The sequence below is a fragment of the Saccopteryx leptura genome, chromosome 3 (assembly GCF_036850995.1).
Source record: "Saccopteryx leptura isolate mSacLep1 chromosome 3, mSacLep1_pri_phased_curated, whole genome shotgun sequence".
Taxonomy (NCBI): domain Eukaryota; kingdom Metazoa; phylum Chordata; class Mammalia; order Chiroptera; family Emballonuridae; genus Saccopteryx; species Saccopteryx leptura.
The window spans coordinates 256096143-256118907 of record NC_089505.1 but is presented as its reverse complement, the minus strand read 5'-3'; the positions used below and the strand labels follow the sequence as shown (position 1 = coordinate 256118907).

General features: G+C 41.7%; 1 protein-coding gene and 1 non-coding gene across 4 annotated transcripts in view; one reads left to right on the top strand and one right to left on the bottom strand.

Moving 5' to 3' along the window:
• The window catches only part of COMMD1 (copper metabolism domain containing 1), a 143795-nt gene that overhangs the window by 4936 nt on the left and 116094 nt on the right, over window positions 1–22765 (top strand). Inside the window, exon 2 of one of the 3 annotated variants that reach the window (XM_066378205.1) lies at window positions 19864–19942. The exons of the other annotated variants lie outside the window; for them this stretch is intronic. The gene's annotated coding sequence lies outside the window, so the exon portion shown is untranslated. The remainder of the gene's footprint in view (window positions 1–19863; window positions 19943–22765) is intronic. 3 annotated transcript variants of the gene reach the window in all.
• LOC136401863 (U6 spliceosomal RNA) lies at window positions 5483–5589 on the bottom strand. The gene has a single exon (XR_010750789.1). It is a non-coding gene; the product is annotated as a U6 spliceosomal RNA (small nuclear RNA).

The window sequence follows — 22765 nt, the reverse complement described above, 5'->3', positions numbered from 1 at the left end:
CTAGCAGCCAGAAACAAACATAAAACACATAAAGTTTTACCTTATAGCACATAACAATGCAACATGGTACAAGCTGGTGCTAGATTTCCAAACCCCACATGTATAATGCATTGAATACTACATAAGTTTGTCTGAATACTTGTTGTCTATTGTGCATGATTTGTAAATGCTTTGCATGGTGCAAAAGGTTGTTCACACAAGCCTAAAAGTCCCAAAGATATCTAAGTCAGCCTCAATAGTATTTTCATAGATGATACAGGTTGATAAGTGGCAATCATCCTGAGCACAAGTGAATTCGACTAAGATCATTGGGTCTGTAATCTTCAAACAACATCAGGGTGGTTAACTCTTTCACAAACCAGCACCAGTCTGCAGACTGGCAGTTGAAAACGCTGTTCTAGAAGTCATCTAATTCCAATCTTCATTTACCTTATAAGAAACACAGGGGTAAACCTCTCTGTAACTCTTATGGGAACCTACAAAGTGATCCCCCCATATGTCTAATATCCATCTGACACCATACATCGTTATTACAGTATTATTGACTAGGTTCCTTATGATGTGCTTTATAGCTCCATGACTGTTTTGTAACTGCCTGTTTGTACTTCTTAATCCCTTCAGCTTTTTCACCTAGCTTCCTAGCAAACATGATTTTTAAACAGAAGGGCTTTAAGCAGAGATAGAATGTCCGTCTGCAGTAAAAGAGAATGTATACAAATAAGTATGATTCAGGATGCTGCATTATTTGGAAATAGAAGTCTGAATAAGCTGTTGCGGTCAGAAGAACGATACTAGTGTTTTTTTTGGCAGATTTCTTGGAGATGCTGCTCTTAAAAGTGTAAAATATTTTAGACTAAAATGATAGGCAGCAACACAGGGCATTCTAGATTAAGAAAATAGCATGGGTGGGGCAGGAAAATGTAGAGCAGGTTCAGGAAATGGTGAATAGTCCAATGACTGGTGGAAGTGGCAAGAAGTAATACAACTTTTCATTCCTTTATTCCCACTAACCTTTATTCCTGCTCTTAAACAAAGTATACATTTTTTATTTTTCAATTTTTTTTTTTAGAAGCATCAATCATTAGTTTTGTTTTTTTTTAATCATTAGTTTTTTGTTGCAACACCTTAGTTGTTCATTGATTGCTCTCTCATATGTGCCTTGACTGCGGGCCTTCAGCAGATCTAGTAACCCCTTGCTGAAGCCAGTGACCTTGGGTCCAAGCTGCTGAGCCTTGCTCAAACCAGATTAGCCTGTGCTCAAGCTGGCCACCTCGGGGTCTCGAACCTGGGTCCTCTGCATCCCAATCCGATGCTGAAACTATAGACTTTAAAACAGTGGTTTTCAACCTTTTTGCACTTGAGGACCAGTGACCTAGCAGCCAGAAACAGAAACATGCAACTGCGCCACCGCCTGGTCAGGCTTTTTTTTTTCTTTTACAGAGACAGAGAGAGAGTCAAAGAGAGGGATAGACAGGCAGGAACGGAGAGATGAGAAGCATCAATCATTAGTTTTTCATTGCGCGTTGCAACACCTTAGTTGTTCATTGATTGCTTTCTCATATGTGCCTTGACCGCGGGCCTTCAGCAGACCGAGTAACCCCTTTGTTTGAGCCAGCGACTTTGGGCTCAAGCTGGTGAACTTTTTGCTCAAACCAGATGAGCCCGCGCTCAAGCTGGCGACCTCGGGGTCTCGAACCTGGGTCTTCCACATCCCAGTTTGATGCTTTACCCACTGCGCCACTGCCTGGTCAGGCTTATTTTTCAATTTTTAAAAATTGTGGTAAAATATACATGACATAAAATTTATTATATTAATCATTTTAAGATGTACAGTTTAGTGGTATATTTTTTTTTTGTATTTTTCTGAAGCTGGAAACGGGGAGGCAGTCAGACAGACTCCCGCATGCACCCAACCAAGATCCACCCGGCACACCCACCAGGGGGCGATGCTCTGCCCATCTGGGGCGTCACTCTGTCGCAACCAGAGCCATTCTAGCGCCTGAGGCAGAAGCCACAGAGCCGTCCTCAGCACCCGTGCCAACTTTGCTCCAGTGGAGCCTTGGCTGTGGGAGGGGAAGAGAGAGACAGAGGAAGGAGAGGGGAAGGGGTGGAGAAGCAGATGGGTGCCTCTCCTGTGTGCCCTGGCCGAGAATCGAACCCAGGACTCCTGCATGCCAGGCTGACACTCTACCACTGAGCCAACCGGCCAGGGCCAGTTTAGTGGTATTAAATACATTTATACTGTTTTGCATCCATTACTACCATCCATATTTATAACTTTTTACTTGTAAAACTGAAACATAATACCCATTAAACAATAACTCCCATAATTATCCCCTTGTATCTCCTGGCAACCACCATTCTACTTTCTGTCTCTATAATTTTGACTACTTTAAATATCTCATACAAGTGGAATCATGCAGTGTTTGTCTTTTTGGTGACTGACTTATTTCACTTAGCATGTCTTCAAGGCTCATCCATGTTGTAGCGTATGTCAGAAATTCTATTTATATATGTATGTATGTATGTATTTATATTGGCAGTGAGAGAGAGAGACAGAGACAGGAAGGGAGACAGATGAGAAGCATCAGTTTGTAGTTATGTCACTTTCAGTTCATTGCTTCTCATATATGCCTTGACGGGGGCGGGGGTCTCAAGCCAATGACCCCTTGCTCAAGCCAGTGACCATGGAGTCATGTCTATGGTCCCACGCTCAAGCCAGTGACCCCACGCTTAAGCCGGATGAGCCCATGCTCAAGCTGGCAGCCTTGGGGTTTCAAACCTGAGTCTTTTGCATCCCAGGCCGATGCTCTGTCCACTGCACCATGGCCTCCTCAGGCCCGTACACCCTATTTCTTCTTCTCCGCCTCCCACCATACTTCCTCTTTATTGCTCATGTTGTTAACCTTGTAGGTATGTTCCTTAATTCCAGTTTACTAGAATTCTAGAGAAAGATCTTAACTGTGAAGCTAGATTACCTTTTGTACATTTAAGTTCTGTATTCACTACTGCCCTCTGTTAGTGATGTTTTTGTTGTTGTTGTTGTTGTTAGTGATGTTTTTGTGTTTCCTCACTGAAATTTCATTTCACAAAATATTTAATGAAAGTTCTTTTGAGGGTTTTGTTTTGCCTATTGTTGATAAATTCCTGCTCTCAGGTTTGTCAATCAAAAGTTAATTTATCCATTTTCCTTTTTTCCTATAATTTGAATTAAAAATATATTTAGATCCTATTTTAGAAGTCTAGAAATACCTGCAACAGCTTATGGATTTTCTGTTCCACTTCTGCCCCCTATCTATAGTCCATTCTCAGCACAGCTACCAATGATCCTTTTTTCCCCCAGGTTTATCTTGTCTTTACTAAACATGTTAAGTGCTTTCTGAATCCCAGGACCCTTGCAGTTGCTCTTCCATACGCCTGTAATGCTCTTTCTCAGATAGTATATGGATTGTTCATTTGCTCCATTCATTCTATACTTAGAAGGGATTTTCTGTTAGGTCTCCCTGACCTATCCAACGAGCCTCACCTTTCCTTCCTCACTCTTTTTATTTTGCTTTACTTTTCTTCATACGTAGCATTACCTGAAACTATATTAAGAACCTGTTACCTTGTTTGTTGACTTCCCTATTGGAATGTAAGCAATAAGAGGGCAGGACTTCATCGTCATTATTTTCTTTTTTATCCCTCACACCTAATACTGTTTCTGGCATGTACTGGGCACTTAGTAAAAATCTGTAGAATGAGTGAGTGAATGGATAGTGCTTATAGTGCAGATTGCCATTAAAATAATAAGCAAGAGAGAAAATCTACACTACTTTTATATGGGCAGAGCTGGAAGGTTTAATATTCTAAACCAGGGGTCAGCTAACTATGGCCCCTGGAATGATGAATCTGGTCTGCTGGCTGTTTATAAATAAGTTTTATTCGAACATAGCCATACACTTATTTTCTTACATTTTGTCTATAGCAGCTTCCACCACTGTAATAACAGAGTTGAGTGGTTTGACAGATCCTGTGGACTTCAAAGCCTAAAATATTTACTATCTGAATCTTTACAGAAAAAACATTGCTGCTGACCCTTTCTCAAACTCAAAATATTTTCTTAAACTCATAATGTTTAATATTTGGAAACAGTATAATAATATAAATTATATTTAGAAGTTGGTTTATTTATAATCTAAAAGGTGGAAATAGGGTTTATTTGCTGTTACATCCTCTTGAGGGATTTCATTAACCTGTTCTTTAGGCTCGTGAGATCTGTGGTAAATGAAGAATAAACTTTAGACCTGTGCTGGCGCAGTGGATAAAGTGTTGACCTGGAACGCTGAGGTCACCGGTTTGAAACCCTGGACTTGCCTGATCAAGGCACATATGGGAAGTAACTACCTCTAGTTGATGCTTCCTGGTCCTCCCCCACTTCTCTCTCTCTCTCCTCTCTCTAAAATCAATAAATAAAATCTTTAAAAAAAAAAGAGCTTAAGCCTGACTGGAAGTTGAACAGTGGATAGGGCATTGATTTGGAGCACTGACATCCTAGGTTCCAAATCCCGACGTCGCTGACTTGAGTGCAGGCTCACCAGCTTGAATGTGGGATTGTTAGTATGATCCCATGGTTGCTGGCTTGAGCCCATAGTTGCTGGCTTGAGCAAAGGATCATTGGCTTGGCTTAAACCCCCTGGTTAAGGCACGTATGAGAAGCAATCAGTGAACGGTTAAAGTGCCTCAACTATGAGTTGATGCTTCTCATCTCTCTCTTTTTCTGTCTCTTGAAAAAAGAAAAGCTTTAAAGCTTCTGTAGTACTGAGTGTATGTTCTTAGTAAGAGAGAGAGATAATTTGAATCTGGAATTTTTCCACATTCAGAAGATACAAAATTTATATGTTAGTGTAATATAATATAGAATTTGATGTTGAGAATCTGAGAAGTGAAAACTATCAACATATGAAAACCAGTTTAAACTTATATAAAAATAACCTATCAGTAATATAATATTAAGATTTATAATAATAAGAGACCATAAAATTGTTATTTTAAACATCTGGTTCTGTTTCTTCTCTTGAAGCCAGGAAAATTTGTACTTTGTTTGAGAATTAGATTGACTAGAAAGGAAAGACCTATGGTAATACAGGCTTTTTGTGTGTGTGTGTGTGTGTGACAGAGACAGAGACAGCGAGAGGGACAGATAGGGACAGACAGACAGGAAGGGAGAGAGATGAGAAGCATCACTTCTTCGTTGTGGCTCCCTACTTGTTTATTGATTACTTTCTCATATGTGCCTTGACCGTGGGGCTACAGCAGACCGAGTAACCTCTTGCTTAAGCCAGTGACCTTGGGCTCAAGCTGGTGAGCTTTGCTCAAACCAGATGAACCTGCGCTCAAGCTGGTGACCTCGGTGTTTCGAACCTGGGTCCTCCGCATCCCAATTCGAGGTTCTATCCACTGTGCCACCACCTGGTCAGACCAGGCTTTTTTTTTTTTTTTTTAAAATATGGAACGCTTCACGAATTTGCGTGTCATCCTTGCGCAGGGGCCATGCTAATCTTCTCTGTATCGTTCCAATTTTAGTATATGTGCTGCCGAAGTGAGCACAGGCTTTTTTTTTTTAATTGAACTTACTGGAATAACACTGCTTAACAAAATTACACAATTTTCAGGTACACAAGTCTACAACAATCTTCTATACACTGTTGTGCGTGTTTACCCTTCCAGTATGCAGTTCTTGCATATCATAGTTGGAGTATGTCACCTGAAGGATGCCGGATTAAAACTTTTTTTGTAAACATTCAACTACCTGTATGCTTTCCCTTATTAATATTTATTATAAGCATTATTTAATTTTATTACAGAAAGTATAGGCCCTGGCCGGTTGGCTCAGTGGTAGAGCGTCGACCTGGCGTGCTGGGGACCCGGGTTCGATTCCCGGCCAGGGCACATAGGAGAAGCGCCCATTTGCTTCTCCACCCCTCCGCCGTGCTTTCCTCTCTGTCTCTCTCTTCCCCTCCCGCAGCCAAGGCTCCATTGGAGCAAAGATGGCCCGGGCGCTGGGGATGGCTCCTTGGCCTCTGCCCCAGGCGCTAGAGTGGCTCTGGTCGCGGCAGAGCGACGCCCCGGAGGGGCAGAGCATCGCCCCTGGTGGGCGTGCCGGGTGGATCCCGGTCGGGCGCATGCGGGAGTCTGTCTGACTGTCTCTCCCTGTTTCCAGCTTCGAAAAATACAAAGAAAAAAAAAAAAAAGAAAGTATAGAAAATTGAGATGTGTAAAATCGCACCATCAGCTGACATAATCAGTATTGATATTTTTGTGCATTTACGTAGCCTACAAAGTCTTTTTTTTCCTTTTCTTTATTTCTAAATTTTTATTTATTGATTTTAGAGAGACAGTGGAAAGGAGAGAGAAAGAGAGAGAAACATTGACCTGTTGCTCTACCCATTCATATGTTCATTGGTTGATTTTTGCATGTGCCCTGACCAGGGATCGAATCTGGAACCTTGGAGTATTGGGATGACGTTCTAACAAACTGAGCTACTCAGCCAGGGCACATATCTTACAGATATTCTTTTTTTTTTTTTTTCTTTGTATTTTTCTGAAGCTGGAAACAGGGAGAGACAGTCAGACAGACTCCCACATGCGCCCGACTGGGATCCACCCGGCACGCCCACCAGGGGCTACGCTCTGCCCACCAGGGGGCGATGCTCTGCCCCTCTGGGGCCTCGCTCTGCCGCGACCAGAGCCACTCTAGCGCCTGGGGCAGAGGCCAAGGAGCCATCCCCAGCGCCCTGGCCATCTTTGCTCCAATGGAGCCTTGGCTGCGGGAGGGGAAGAGAGAGACAGAGAGGAAGGAGGGGGGGGGGGCTGGAGAAGCAAATGGGCGCTTCTCCTATGTGCCCTGGCTGGGAATCGAACCTGGGTCCCCCGCACGCCAGGCCGACGCTCTACCGCTGAGCCAACCGGCCAGGGCCCTTACAGATATTCTTAATAAATGCCATGCACTGTGCTTGGGATATATTAGCAAACATCACAGCTATATTCCCTACGCTTGTGGATCATATAGTTACTGGAGACTATAAACATTAAACCAATGGTTACAGATATTTTGAAAAGACAGCCACCGGGTGCCTTGTGCCAACTTCAGTAAATTATAGACAGTTTAGAGTATTTCATAGCCCACTCTACAACATGAACAAAAAAAGAGAAAAAGGGGGAAAGGCCTACCTATTAGGTATAAGAAACTAAAAGGAAAACAGCACAGAACCCTGGTCCAAGGTAGGGGTTTTTCATGAATATGGTTGACTAAAGTCATGATAATGTCTTTCCTGGGTGACAGTTTGGCTGCACTGAGACCTCATTTTAAGTTTCTTGACTTGATCTTTGGGGCCAAATTGGCTGTTAAATTATTACCTGAACAGGCCAAGATGTGCATTGTAGTAGCTCTGTTGTCTCACTGCGACTCAGCTTTACTCTGCCTCTTCTCAGATCTTGAAGCATGTCTTAAGAGGAATTTATTTTTTTAAGTCTTAAAAATGTCTTTATTATACTCTAACATTTAATTGCTAACTTGGCTGAAATGTATATCTGGATTGTGAAATAACTGACTCACAAAATTATTTAAATATTAATTAATTAATTACTGTTTAGGTGATAGGAGAGGAGATAATGAGGCAGACTCCTGCATGCATCCCAACTGGGATCTACCTAGAGATCCCATCTGGGGCTGATGCTCAAGTACTGAGCTATTTTTAGCACTTGAGGCTGATGCACTAGGACCAACCAAACGGTCCTCAGTGCCCAGGGCCACACTCAAACCAATTGAGCCACTGGCTGTGGGAGGGAAAGAGGGAGGGCAGGGATTGAGAAGGGGAGAGAAGCAGATGGTCACTTCTCTGTGTCCTGACTGAGAATTGAACCCGGGACATCCATACAATGGGCTGATGCTCTATCCACTGAGCCAGCCACTAGCCAGGACTATGACTCACAATTTTGAAGGCATTATTTTGCCTGGCCTGTGGTGGCGCAGTGGATAAAGCATCAACCTGGAATGCTGAGGTCACCGGTTCAAAACCCTGGGCTTGCCTGGTCAAGGCACATATGGGAGTTGATTCTTCCTGCTCCTCCCTCCCCCTTCTCTCTCTCTCCCTCTCTCTCTCCCTCTCTCTCCTCTCTAAAAAAAAAAAGAAAATTAGGCCCTAGCCGGTTGGCTCAGCGGTAGAGCGTCGGCCTGGTGTGCGGGGGACCCAGGTTCGATTCCCGGCCAGGGCACATAGGAGAAGCGCCCATTTGCTTCTCCAGCCCCCCCCCTCCTTCCTCTCTGTCTCTCTCTTCCCCTCCCGCAGCCAAGGCTCCATTGGAGCAAAGATGGCCCGGGCGCTGGGGATGGCTCCTTGGCCTCTGCCCCAGGCGCTAGAGTGGCTCTGGTCGCGGCAGAGCGAGGCCCCAGAGGGGCAGAGCATCGCCCCCTGGTGGGCAGAGCTTCGCCCCTGGTGGGCATGCCAGGTGGATCCCGGTCGGGCGCATGCGGGAGTCTGTCTGACTGTCTCTCCCTGTTTCCAGCTTCAGAAAAATACAAAAAAATAAAATAAAATAAATAATAATAATAAAAAAAAAGAAAAATTGAAGGCATTATTTCATTTAATGTGATCTTTTTCTTTCTGTGGAAGCTTTTAAGATTTTCCCTTTATCCTTTATTTCCTTGAATATCCTTGATGTGTGGTTTTCTTCTGTCTTATTTCAGGTTACTGTGGGCCTTTCTGTCTGCAGACACATGGCTTTTAGTTCTGGGAAATGTATTACTAAAGATTATTTTCATAGTTCTTTTTTTTTAAACTTTTTTATTTTTAGATTTTTATTCATTTTTTTAGAGAGAGAGGGGTGAAAGAAAAGAGATAGAGAAGCGGGGAGGAACAGAAAGCCTTAACTCCTATATGTGCCTTGACTGGGCAAACCTGGGGTTTTGAACCGGCGACCTCAGTGTTCCAGGTCAATGCTTTATCCACCGAGGTCAGGCCATCATATTTCTTTATTCTCTTTCTAGCACTTGTTTTTCAAATGTTAGACTTTCTATACTGTGTCCTTAAATTATATTTTTTCTATTTTCTATTTCTTTGTTTTTTTTATTTTACTTTTTGGTAGATTTCTTCAACATTCTCTTTTAGTCTTATAATTGAATTTTTCACTTAAATATGTTTGTAATTTCCAAGAGTTTTCTTTTGATACACCCATGTACTATGTTTATGTCTGGAATGTAGGGAAGTAGAAAGGTTTTTCCTTGACCCTCTTAGGGTCTCTAACCCGGTCTGAAAATTAAACTGACAAAAGACAGATTAACGGGAGAAAAACATACCAATTTATTTAAGTTTTGTGTGACACTTGAGCCTCCCTAAGAAAATGAAGACCTGAGTGTTTTATGCTACATTTGATACAGAGTGGACAGTTACTGAGGAATAGGAGAGGCTAAAGACTATGAGGTAGTTGTGGTAAAATGGGGGAAACTTAGCAAGGCCTGCTGGTAGGGTTCTTCTTGGTGACCCTTTGTCTTCGTCCATAAGGGTACCTCATATGAAGGTTTTATGACCTGTTTCAGGGGAAAAGGGTGCCAGGAGGGCACAGTGACCTTCCTGCTCTGCCTTTTTTCAAACTCCTTCAGCTTAAAATATTTAATATGCCAAAGTGCCATATTTTGGGTGGCATGTCCTGAAGCCTATCACAACAGTCTCTCCTCTGTTTTGTAAAACACAAGGGGGATCATATGATACATAAGTTTCTGCCTTGGCTTTTAAAATTTCATCTACCTTGACTCTGATTTTATGTGCTATTCTCCAGTATTAGGAATTTAGTACATTTGTACTGAGCACTGCTGAAAGCTTTTTTAGAGGCTTTTGACAAACATTGCTAAGGTACTTTTGGGTATGATGTAAGTATTGAAGAGGTTCAGTTCTATGGAGGGATACGCTACTTAATGTTTTTAATATTCTAGTAGTTTAATGTTTTGCATACTGTGGTGTATATTTTTATTTTATTATTGTTAGATATTATTTTAAAAGCATAATTTGATTTGTTTCCAAATAACCTGAAAAATTTTGTGGAAAGTATTGATGATAGTAAAAGCAGAGGCTTAAAAGTATGTTTTGTTCATTTACAAAATGACTTGAGTTGACTGCCCATTAATGATTTTTTTTTTTGTCAGTAAATGGTATTATCAAAGAATGGTATATTCAATTTCTGTTTTGGGATTTGTCTTGTGGAATGTATCCAGTACATCATTCTTGTGAAAAGGCCACTTGTGAAAAAGCCAGACTGCTTTTTTATTCTTCTTAGGAAGAGAGAGAGAGAGACAGACAGACAGGAAGGGAGAGAGATGAGAAGCATCAACTCATAGTTACAACACTTTAGTTGTTAATTGATTGCTTTCTTATATGTGCCTCCAGCCAAGCCAGTGACCCGTTGCTCAAGCCAGCTACCTTGGGCTTCAAGCTAGCGACATTTGGGAACAAGCCAGGGACCATGGGGTCATGTGTATGCTCCCATGCTCAAGCCAGAGACGCTGCACTTCAAACCTGAGTTCTCAGCATCCCAGGCCCACACTAACCACTGCACCACTGCCTGATCAGTCAAGAGTGAGATGCTTTTTAATGTTGAACTTTCTTGTCAGTGTAGTAGAGTTTTTATGTTTATTATATAATATAAAAATATTTTATTATGTAAGATACTTTTAAATCTGTTATTGGTCTTCTTTACAAATGAAGAACAATGCGTATACCAGTATCTTTTTGATACATGGGTCTATTTAAGAATGAACTTATACATTTGGATGGTAAATATTAAGTAATAAGAAATTAATTTGAGTATAAAATGGATGCAAAATATCTGATCTTAAAATGTTTAGGAGACATGAATAGAAGAAACTGAAAATATTTGATTTACTCTGACATACTTTCAGAATTCATTCTTCTGTCTAGCATTGCCTTAACTATAAGAGGTAATTCTGTTTGTCTACTTTAGGTGGCAGTAGAGTATTGGCTTGCAACACACTGATAAAATATGCTGGAAGTAACAATGTTTAAAATGTTCTTTCACTTGAATGTTCTCTAGTTCAGTGGACTTGGGCCATTTGGTACCGGTCCGCAGAGAAAGAATAAATAACTTATATTATTTTTGTTTTATTTATATTTAAGTCTGAACGATGTTTTATTTTGTTTGTTTGGTTTTTTTTGTTTTTTTGTATTTTTCTGAAGCTGGAAACGGGGAGAGACAGTCAGACAGACTCCTGCATGCGCCCGACCGGGATCCACCCGGCACGCCCACCAGGGGTGATGCTCTGCCCACCAGGGCAGTGGAAATATTTTCTGACATTAAACCGGTCCGTGGCCCAAAAAAGGTTGGGGACCACTGCTCTAGTTCATAAAACAAAGTTGACTATTCAACAATAAGAATTTCTTACCCAAAAGAAGTTTAAATATTTGTTTTGATAATTTTAATTTAGAAGTACCATTTATGGCTCTGTAAACAGATTCCTTTGCTATAGTTCTCTAGTGGTTTTTTTTTTGGTTTTTTTTTTTTTTTGTATTTTTCTGAAGCTAGAAACGGGGAGAGACAGTCAGACAGACTCCCGCATGCGCCCGACCGGGATCCACCCGGCACGCCCACCAGGGGCGATGCTCTGCCCACCAGGGGGCGATGCTCTGCCCCTCCGGGGCGTTGCTCTGCTGCAACCAGAGCCACTCTAGCGCCTGGGGCCGAGGCCAAGGAGCCATCCCCAGCGCCCGGGCCATCTTTGCTCCAATGGAGCCTTGGCTGCGGGAGGGGAAGAGAGAGACAGAGAGGAAGAAGGGGGAGGGGGGTGGAGAAGCAAATGGGCGCTTCTCCTATGTGCCCTGGCAGGGAATCGAACCCGGGTCCCCCGCACGCCAGGCCGATGCTCTACCGCTGAGCCAACCGGCCAGGGCCAGTTCTCTAGTTTTTGTGTAACTAAATTTTGCTAATTTTATTGAACATTTTTGAGAATTTAGATGCTAACTCATGAGATGCACTCCTACTTCTCTGAAAGATAAGGTGTTACTTTTTAATGTCACTGGATATCACATGGTAAAGCAGCAAGTATAGATTACCAGATGGAGTTTGCAGAATATTTTAAAAGCCCAAATGACCTGTAATGTGGTGTTCTGTAAGTTTTTTTCGTTTTTCTTGTAGTTTAGGGCAGAATTCATATTAATTGAAGGCCTAATTTTGGTTCTCCTTTTTTCAAAGCAACTATTCTGGGTCTGGAAATTTGACTTAGGTTGAAGGAGTTCCTGAGTAGAGAGAGTTTAAAGAGAAATTCTTTGTTTTACTCTTCAAATATTTCTGAACCTGTAATGTGCTATACCTAGCTCTGTACACAAAGGTGAATGTCATAGTCCCTGTCTTAAAAAAATCCTATATCATATGGTAAATACTCTAAGAAAGGCATAAATGGTATGTTCTGGTGGAATGGATCCTTATTCTAAACTTCAGAAGTAACAAAAAAAATCAATTTTTTTTGTCATAATAAAACACCCACTACTATCAGGAGTGTCAGTATTATTATAATGCTATATTAAGATATGACCAAAATTTTGCAGGTCCTCATTTATGGGAAGCTATATATTACTTTTATTAATATGTGTCTCGGTGGTAAATAGCCAGTTTAAACTAATAATTATACAATATTCATTTAAAGCTGAATAGGAAATTTGTGTTTTTGCTTTTTTTTTTTTATTTTAATTTAATTTTTAATAATTTTTTTAAAAGAGTTTATTCATTTTAGAGAGGTGGAGAGAGAGAGACAGAGAGAGAGAGAGAAAGAAAGGGGAGGAGCAAGAAGCATCAACTCCCATATGTGCCTTGACTAGGCAAGCCCAGGGTTTCTAACTGGCGACCTCAGCATTCCAGGTAGATAGATGCCTTATCTACTGCGCCACCACAGGTCAGGCTGCTGTTCTTTTAAAAAATTAATGCAGCTTTAATACTTGAAAAAAAATCCACATTCTTTGGCTTTGTCTTAAATTGTAGTTTCTATAAATTTTGACTGTTATGTTCCTGTATGTGCTCTGACCAGGAATTCTAGCATCCTCTGCGCATTGCACGATTGGGATGAGTCTTTAGTTAAACAAGCTATCCAGCCAGGCCTCTTTTTTTTTTTTAATTGATTGACTGATTTTAGAGAGAGAAAAAGGGAGGGAGGGAGGAAAAGAGAGAGACAGGGAAACATCAATTAGTTGTTTCACTTCATATATTCATTGGTTGATTTTTGTATGTGCCCTGACTGGGGATGGAACCCACAACCTTGGCATATTGGACGATGCTCTAACCCAACTAAGCTACCCACCCCAGGCTGATGTCCATTTCTGAGTTAGTTTAACAATTCCATGTCCAAGATGGCTCTTCTTTATAAATTATAACAAAAAGGTAATTACAAAATGATTAATTTACTAGCTCTACTTTTTTTTCTAATCATACATTGTCACCACAGGACATCTAAAAAGCTCATGTTGCAAAATAAATAATAAACCTTGTTCACAGTAAACACACTTTACAAAATTACACATATAGAGCTATGATTATAACCTAAAACTCTCTTCTGGATAGGGAGATACTAGCAAAGACCCATTCTCTTTACCCTTCCTCTTCTTCCTTCACCATTTTAGGAACTTGAATATAGGACTACATCTAGCTCCAAAACGTGGATTAACAAAGACTTCCTGAAGATAGTCCTAGAAACGAACAAAAGGGCATTTATAAAGGGATTATTTTACTATCTCTACTTTTAATATACTTTGGGCATTAGTACTTGTTCATCCTTAACTACATAGCAATATTTAAAAAACTTTTTAATTAAATATTTTAGGGGGTAACATTAGTTAATAAAATTATATAGGTTCAGGTGTACAGTTCTATAATATAACATCTGTTCATTGTATTGTATGTTCACCACCCCAGTACATAGCAATATGAACTAAAATGCAGATATGTAGCAATGGTTAGACAATCTGAACTTGTCTAAAGACTCATGGGCATAGAGCCCTCCTCTCTGTACTTCCTCCCTAGCCCCACCCCTGTCCCCTGTGAACAATCAGCATACTTGCCAAGACATTAAGTTTATTAATTTCATCCCCCCCAAATGTAACCATTCCTATGAATTAACAGAAAAGAATACTTAAAGGATGTTACTTTGATTCTCTACTTTTTTTTTTTTTCTTCATTTTTCTGAAGCTGGAAACAGAGAGAGACAGTCAGACAGACTCCCACATGCGCCCGACCGGGATCCACCCGGCACGCCCACCATGGGGCGATGCTCTGCCCACCAGGGGGCGATGCTCTGCCCATCCTGGGCGTCGCCATATTGCGACCAGAGCCACTCTAGCGTCTGAGGCAGAGGCCACAGAGCCATCCCCAGCGCCCGGGCCATCTCTGCTCCAATGGAGCCTTGGCTGTGGGAGGGGAAGAGAGAGACAGAGAGGAAAGCGCGGCGGAGGGGTGGAGAAGCAAATAGGTGCTTCTCCTATGTGCCCTGGCTGGGAATCGAACCCGGGTCCTCCGCATGCTAGGCCGACGCTCTACCGCTGAGCCAACCGGCCAGGGCTTGATTCTCTACTTTTAACATATGTTTTGCACTTTTAACATGTTAAAGACTAGATGTTTCAAGTAAGGATTTAGATTTGTTCTCTGTACACATAGTAGCATTGAATAAACTGCATACAGAGGCAATAATCTGAAAGAAGGACACTTTACTTTTACTTTTAATGCAGTTAAAATTTTTTTCTCATTGATTTGAAAGAGAGAGAGAGAGAGAGGAAGGAAGGGGGAGAGAGGGAAAGAAAGGAGAGAAAGAGAAGCATCAACTTGTTTCACTTAGTTTCATTTAGTTGTGCACTCATTAGATGCTTCTCAAATGTGCCCAGACTGGGGATTGAATCCACAATCTCAAAGTGCTAGGACAACGCTCTATCTACTGAGCCACCTGGCCTGGGCCTACATTTATTTATTTGTTTGTTTGTTTGTTTGTTTATGACAGAAACAGAGGGACAGATAGAGACAAACAGGAAGGGAGAAAGATGAGAAGCATCAGTTCTTTGTTGCTGCACCTTAGTTGTTCATTGCTTTCTCATGTGTGCCTTGATGGGGGTGGGGGGTGGCTACAGCAGACTGAGTGACCCCTTGTTCAAGCCAGCAACCTTGGGCTTCAAATCAGTGACCTTTGGGCTCAAGCATGCGACCATGGTTTCATGTCTATGATCCCATGCTCAAGCCCGTGACCCCGGGATCAAATTTATGAACCTGCACTCAAGCTGGCAACCCGAACCTGGGTCCTCTGTGTCCCAGTCTGATGCTCTATATACTGCACCACCGCCTGGTCAGGCTTAATAACTTGTTGTTGGATATAGCATACACACAGAAAAAGTATACGGATCAGACTTGTGCAGCATATTGAATTTTCACAAGCTAAACATATGCATATAACCAGCACCCAGATAATGAAACCAGACACTACCAGTACCCTATGGCCCCCTTTGTTATTCTACATTTGTTTATTTTAATCAAATTCAAGTTTTAGCTAGCCAAAAGGAATAAGAACTAGTGATATGCTGTATAAAATTATACTTATAAATGTACATAATGCTCACCTCTCTTCTATTCACTAGATCTTACCCAACCTCCATTTTTCTAACTTCTAATACCATACTATTTTTCCTGTTTGTTAATTATATAAATGGAATCTTAGAGTACATGCCCTTTGTACCTGGCTTCCTTCATTCAATAATTGGTTAATGACTTTCAGCATTATTGCATATAGTTGTAGATCATTTATTCTTATTGCTGTAGAGCCGGGGTCACCAAAGGATGACCCATAGCTAACTCTTTTTTTGTATAGCCAGTGAGTGAGGTAAGAATGGTTCTTACATTTTTATATACATATATAAAGTTTACTTATTTCATTTTATTTATTTATTTATTTATTTATTTATTTTTGTATTCCTCTGAAGCTGGAGACGGGGAGAGACAGTCAGACAGACTCCCGCATGCGCCCAACCGACCGGGATCCACCCAGCAGGCGATGCTCCGCCCCTCTGGGGCATCGCTCTGTCCCGACCAGAGCCACTCTAGCGCCTGGGGCAGAGGCCAAGGAGCCATCCCCAGCGCCTGGGCCATCCTTGCTCCAGTGGAACCTCGGCTGCGGGAGGGGAAGAGAGAGACAGAGAGGAAGGAGAGGGGGAGGGGTGGAGAAGCAGATGGGCGCTTCTTCTGTGTGCCCTGGCCGGGAATTGAACCCGGGACCTCTGCACGCCAGGCCGACGCTCTACCACTGAGCCAACTGGCCAGGGCCCATTTTATTTTTGAGAGAGTGTGTGAGAGAGAGAAGGAGACAGGAAGGGAAGAGTTCATAAACTCATAGTTGCTTTCACTTTAGTTGTACATTGAACTAACTTCTTGTACGTGCCTTGACTGGGGCCATGGTCAAGTGACTTTTGGCTTTTCATGCCAGCAGCCTTTAGGCTCAAGTTGGTGAGCTTTGGGATTGTGTGGACAATCACCCCCTCACTCAAGCCAGGGACCCTGTGCTGATGAGCATGTGCTCAGAGCCAGTGGCCTTGGAGTTCCAGGTTGATGCTTTATCCACTGTGTCACTACTGGTCAGGCTGGTATATATATATATATATTTATTTATTATTTTTTTTAAACAAATATATTTTTTTTAATTTTTATTTTATTTATTCATTTTAGAGAGGAGAGAGAGAGAGAGGAGAGAGAGGAGAGAGAGACAGGGGGGAGGAGCTGGAAGCATCAACTCCCATATGTGCCCTGACCAGGCAAGCCCAGGGTTTCGAACCGGCGACCTCAGCATTTCCAGGTCGACACTTTATCCACTGCGCCACCACAGGCCAGGCGGTTTTTATATTTTTAAACGGTTAAAAAAATTGGGGGGGGGGGACCCATGAAGTTACATGAAATTCAAATTTCAATATTCATAATAAAGGACATGTTTGCTTTTGCTCTAGAAGGGCAGAGTTAAGTACTATAGTTGCAACAGAGACCAGGTAGCTGGAAAAGCCTAAAACACTTACTGTCTAGTTCTCTACAGAAAAAATTTGCTAATCCCTGCTGAGCACACCAGTGTTTGAATGTATTGCAATATGCTTATCCATTCTACTGTTGATGGGGGGTTTGAGAAGTTCCTAGGTTTTTATTTATTTATTTGCTTTAGAGAGAGGAGAGTGAGAGAGAGAAAGGTAGTGAGTGGGGAACAGGAAGCATCAAGTTGCTTCCCTTGACTGGGCAAGCCCAGGGTTTCAAACTAGCAACCTCCGTGTGCCAGGTTGATGCTTTATACATTGCATACCACAGGTCAGGTGAAAAGTTTCTAGTTTTTGCCTTATTCGGAAGAGGATACTACTTTTTATCTTTAAGATTTAGCTATTATTTTCTTATTAGGTCTCTTTCATTGCATAGAGAACCACTTTATTTTATTTTATAGTGAGAAGAAAACAAAATTTTAGTTATCCAATACAGTATTGCTGACTGTAGACAAGTACCATTGTAGTACAGCAGATCTCTAGAGCGTCTTCATTTTGCTTAACTGGAACTTGAATCTGATTAAACAAATGTGCCGTAATTCCAGAGATACTATTACTTATAATTACAAACCCATTATAGACATCTGGCCAAAGATTGTATATTACCTAATATGTAGGAGAAGGTTAAGAAGGGGATACAGATTTGTTTGGAGGTAAACAATTACGAAACAAATTAATGGATTTACCATTGACTTAGCCCGATTTCTGGGTTAGCACGTAAATTTGTTTTGAGTGTAAATCTTTTTGTTGAATAACAGTGTAATTTTAATATCCTAATATAATGTTCTGTAATTAGACTTGGGTGATATGGAAAGCAACAAATTGTTTTCAAGATAATCTGTCTTTGACAGATTTTGCTGAAGCAGATACTAAGCTGTTCTTTCAGGCATTCAGAATATTTAGATTTGAAAGCTGGCTTGATTAATGGACTTAAAAACAGAAAATGTCACTTTTTATAGATATATGTCAAGATTTTTTTGTTAATAAGTTGCAAGCCATTTCTACACCCCATCAGGATAGGCATAGTCATTGATTTTCTTCTGTCTAGGTGAGTAAACTGAATGATAGATGATGCAGAATTGGAGTATTCATTCTAAGCAGGTAATGAAACAAGTATGCAGTCTTGCTGTATTCATGAAAGTATGTGCAAAGGATTGTGAGAAATGTTGGGGGAATAGAAAATGAGTAAGACACTATATCACAGGAGCCTGTAGCTTATTGGGGGAGGTGAACGTTATGTAAATAATTTGAATTGGAAGCAAAATATAAAGCCTGATCAATGAGTTGTAATTAATTTCATTTATTAGAATATAATAACATTTAAGTTGGGTCTAGAAGAAAAGATTTCTATAAGCAGAATAAGGGGTTCTAGGTAGAGAACAGCATTAAGACATGTAAATAGCCTGACCAGGAGGTGGCGCAGTGGATAGAGCGTCAGACTGGGATGCGGAGGACTCAGGTTCAAGACCCCGAGGTTGCCAGCTTGAGCACGGGCTCATCTGGTTTGAGTAAAGCTCACCAGCTTGGACGCAAGGTCGCTGGCTTGAGCAGGGGGTTACTCGGTCTGCTGAAGGCCCACGGTCAAGGCACATATGACAGGGCAATCAATGAACAGCTAAGGTGTCTCAACGAAGAACTGATGATTGATGCTTCTCATCTCTCTCCATTCCTGTCTGTCTCTGTCTATCCCTCTCTCTGACTCTCCCTGTCTCTGTAAGAAGAGAAAAAAAAGAAATCAGAACAATAACAACAACAAAAGACATGTAAATATGAAAATGTGTGTTGAGTTCAAGGACTAGCAGTCATAGTTAAGCATTTGGATTAAGGTCTAACAGGAACAAGCCAGTAGAATTGCTTTTAGTTTCCACTCTTAGTCTGCTTGGGCTGCCATAACAAAATACTGTAGATTGAGAGCCTTAATTAAACAACAGAAACATTCTTCTCACAGTTTTGGAGGCTGGAAAGTCTAAGATCAAGGTGCCAGCAAGGTAGGTTTTATTCTGAGTCCTCTTTTGGCTTACAACTGCCATTTCACTGTACTCACATAACGTATTTATTCTTTGTACATGTTTCAGGAAGAGAGAGGGCTAACTCTCTGGTGTTTCTTTTGTAAAGGCACTAATACTGTCGTATTAGAGATTAGGGCTTCAACACATGTATTTTGGGTGAATACAAATATTCAGTCCATAACAGTGCAAATTTTTTGTTTTCATGATAATAGATTGTTGTAATATCATGTGTTTGAAGAGAAAATTAATCTCTATGGTTACTGTTTAATTTGTTTATAAATTTCTACTTAAGAAATTAATAGCCATCATAATATTTTAGCGAATGAGTTTGACATTTTTAAGATTCACGTAGTTAAAACTTGTGGAATGGCCTGACCAGGCGGTGGCGCAGTGGATAGAGCATCGGACTGGGATGTGGAGGACCCAGGTTCAACACCCTGAGGTTGCCAGCTTGAGCGTGGGCTCATCTGATTTAAGCAAAAGCTCACCAGCTTGGACCCAAGGTCGCTGGCTTGAGCAAGGGGTTACTCGATCTGCTGAAGGCCCATGGTCAAGGCACATGTGAGAAAGCAATCAATGAACAACTAAGGTGTCGCAACGAAAAACTGATGATTGATGCTTCTCATCTCTCTCTGTTCCTGTCTGTCTGTCCCTCTCTCTCTCTCTGACTCTCTCTGTCTTTGTAAAAAAAAACAAAACAAAGCAAAAAAACAAACCTGTGGAATACTCTTATTCTGAAGTCTACCAAACTCAAATTGTTTTTTGCACAGAGAGAGTAAGCAGTAAACAGAAAGGAATGAGTTTAAACTGTGGTGCTGGCTTGTTCCTGTCTTTTGACTTTCTGAAGAGGTAGGTACAATGTCAGCTCCTGGAAAACAACTCTATGTCTTCTGCTCCCTTTAAAAAAATTAATGTCTGAAATATTCTTTTTCTTCCAAGTGAGAGGAGGAGAGATAGACTCCCCTCATGTGCCCTGACCAGGATCCACCCAGCAACCCCTGTCTGGGGCCAATGCTCTGCCCATCTGGGGCCATGCTCACAACTGTTGACTTTTTTAGCACCCGAGGAGGAGGCTCCATGGAGCCATACTCAGTGCCTAGGACTGATGTACTCAAACCAATTGAGCCATGGCTGTGGGAGGAGAAGAGGGGGGGGGAGGGGGAGGGTACAGAAGCAGATAGTCGCTTCTGTGTGCCCTGACTGTGGGAATTGAACCCAGGACATCCACACACAGTGAGCTGATGCTCTACCACTGAGCCAACTGGGTAAACAAGTGTTTTAGGCTTGTACTTTGCCTGATTGGTGCATGAGCATAGGGCAGCATCACGTGTATATAGTCTATGTAAGGCTGCAGGTGCTTGCACTCAGGGTGGCAGATTGTAAATTAAGGATTGCCTGCCACCATTGGGAGGGGCCGTTGTTTGGTGGTGTTTGCTGGAGAAGGGTTCTTCCCCCACTCACCTGTTTTGCTTGTGAGTGCTGGGAGAGAGAGAAGTGGTCTTACCTGCCTGCTTGCTTGTCTGCTGTTGCGAGACTCAAAAGAATGGCCTACCATCCTCCAGCTCCAAAGTTCCTTTACCGTTGGCCCGAATCTAATGTGAATTTGCATGGCCACGACCACTGGCCTTGCAACTGTCTTCCAAAGAGGTAGTACTATTTTGCATTTCCACCAGCTGTGAATGAGAGAGTTCATGTTGCTTAATATCTTTGCTAGAATTTGGTGTGTTGGTGTTCTGAGTTTTGTCCATTCTAATAAATGCAATTGCTATTACTCTTTGATTTGATGGTTTATTTCTGAAAGTCTTAGGGACTGCCTGGTTGTGTGAGTGTTAGTATCTTTCAGGACACAGACAAAATATTTACCCAGAATAGAGTCTAATTGTAATTGCCGAACAGTCTTTGAGCTGTGTCTCAATGTTTATATTGCTTTAAAGTATATCTGTATGATGATTACAACTATGATCACAAATCATATATGCATCTAGACAAGAGCTAGTAGGGAATTTTAAAAAATGATACTTTGACCTACTTTTTGCTTTCAGTAAGTTACAATGTTTGTGATCAAGTTTGAATAGTTGACCTTTTAGGATGTTTTAAGTCTTTAATATTTGAGTTGATTTTAGTTATAATCCAGGCCATTTGTTTTAGATACACATTTACAAAGTCTTTTCTTACTTAGAGCTTTTTTTGTACAAAGACAGAGAGAGAGTCAGAGAGAGGAATAGACAGGGACAGACAGACAGGAATGGAGAGAGATGAGAAGCATCAATCATCAGTTTTTCGTTGCGACACCTTAGTTGTTCATTGATTGCTTTCTCATATGTGCCTTGACCGCGGGCCTTCAGCAGACCGAGTAACCCCTTGCTCGAGCCAGCGACCTTGGGTCCAAGCTGGTGAGCTTTTTGCTCAAGCCAGATGAGCCCACGCTCAAGCTGATGACCTTGGGGTCTCGAACCTGGGTCCTCCACATCCCAGTCCGACACTCTATCCACTGCGCCACCTCCTGGTCAGGCTTAACTTAGTTTTTATTCTGTTTGATTATATTCCAGAAATATGTCAATTTTAAGAAGAAATGGAATGTAGGCTACTATGGATTTGAATGGCTTTGTATGTATATTTAAGATATATATTAAAATATATTTTTTATTGGCCCTGGCTGGTTGGCTCAGTGGTAGAGCTTCGGCCTGGCGTGCAGGAGTTCCAGGTTTGATTCCTGGCCAGGGCACACAGGAGAAGTGCCCATCTGCTTCTCCACCCCTCCCCCTCTCCTTCCTCTCTGTCTCTCTCTTCCCTTCTGCAGCCAAGGCTCCATGGCCTCTGCCTCAGGCGCTAGAATGGCTCTGGTTGCAACAGAGCAACGCCCCAGATGGGCAGAGCATCGCCCCTTGGTGGGCATGCCGGGTGGATCCCGGTTGGGTGCATGCAGGAGTCTGTCTGACTGCCTCCCCGTTTCCAAGTTCAGAAAAATACAAAAAACAACAACAAAATATATTTTTTATGTATTGATTTGAGAGAGAGGAGAAGGAGAGGGGAGTAATGGGAAGCATCAACTTATAGTAGTTGCTTCTTCTGTGTGCCTTGATCAAGCAAGCTTGAGGTTTCAAACCAGCAACCCTAGCATTCCAAGTCTTAAATATACAGCTTGACTGGTGGTGGCACAGTGGGTAGGACATCGACCTGGGATGCAGAGGACTTAGGTTCAAAACCCGTAGGTCACCAGCTTGAGCGTGAGTTCATCCAGCTTGAGTTGTCAGCTTGAGTCACTAACATGATCTGATAGTTGCTGGCATGAGCCCAGAGGTTGCTGGCTTGAGTGCAAAGGTCGCTGGCTTGAGCTCAAGGTTGCTGGCATGAATAAGGGATCACTGGCTTGGTTGGAGCTCCCTGGTCAAGGCACATATAAGAAGCGATCAATGAACAACTAAAGTGATAAAGTGACACAACTACAAGTTGATGCTTGTCATCTTTCCCTTCCTGTCTATCTATCTCTCTCTCTCAAAAAAGAAAAAAATATATTAGTGATGCCTAAATTATATACAATATGCATGTGTCTATAATTCAGGTTGTTCAATAATTTCTTACCTTAAAATTAAAAAAAATTAGATTCCTTTGAAATTTGACAAATAATTTTCTGGATTGTGTTATTCCTCATACAAAGCAAGAATAAGCCTT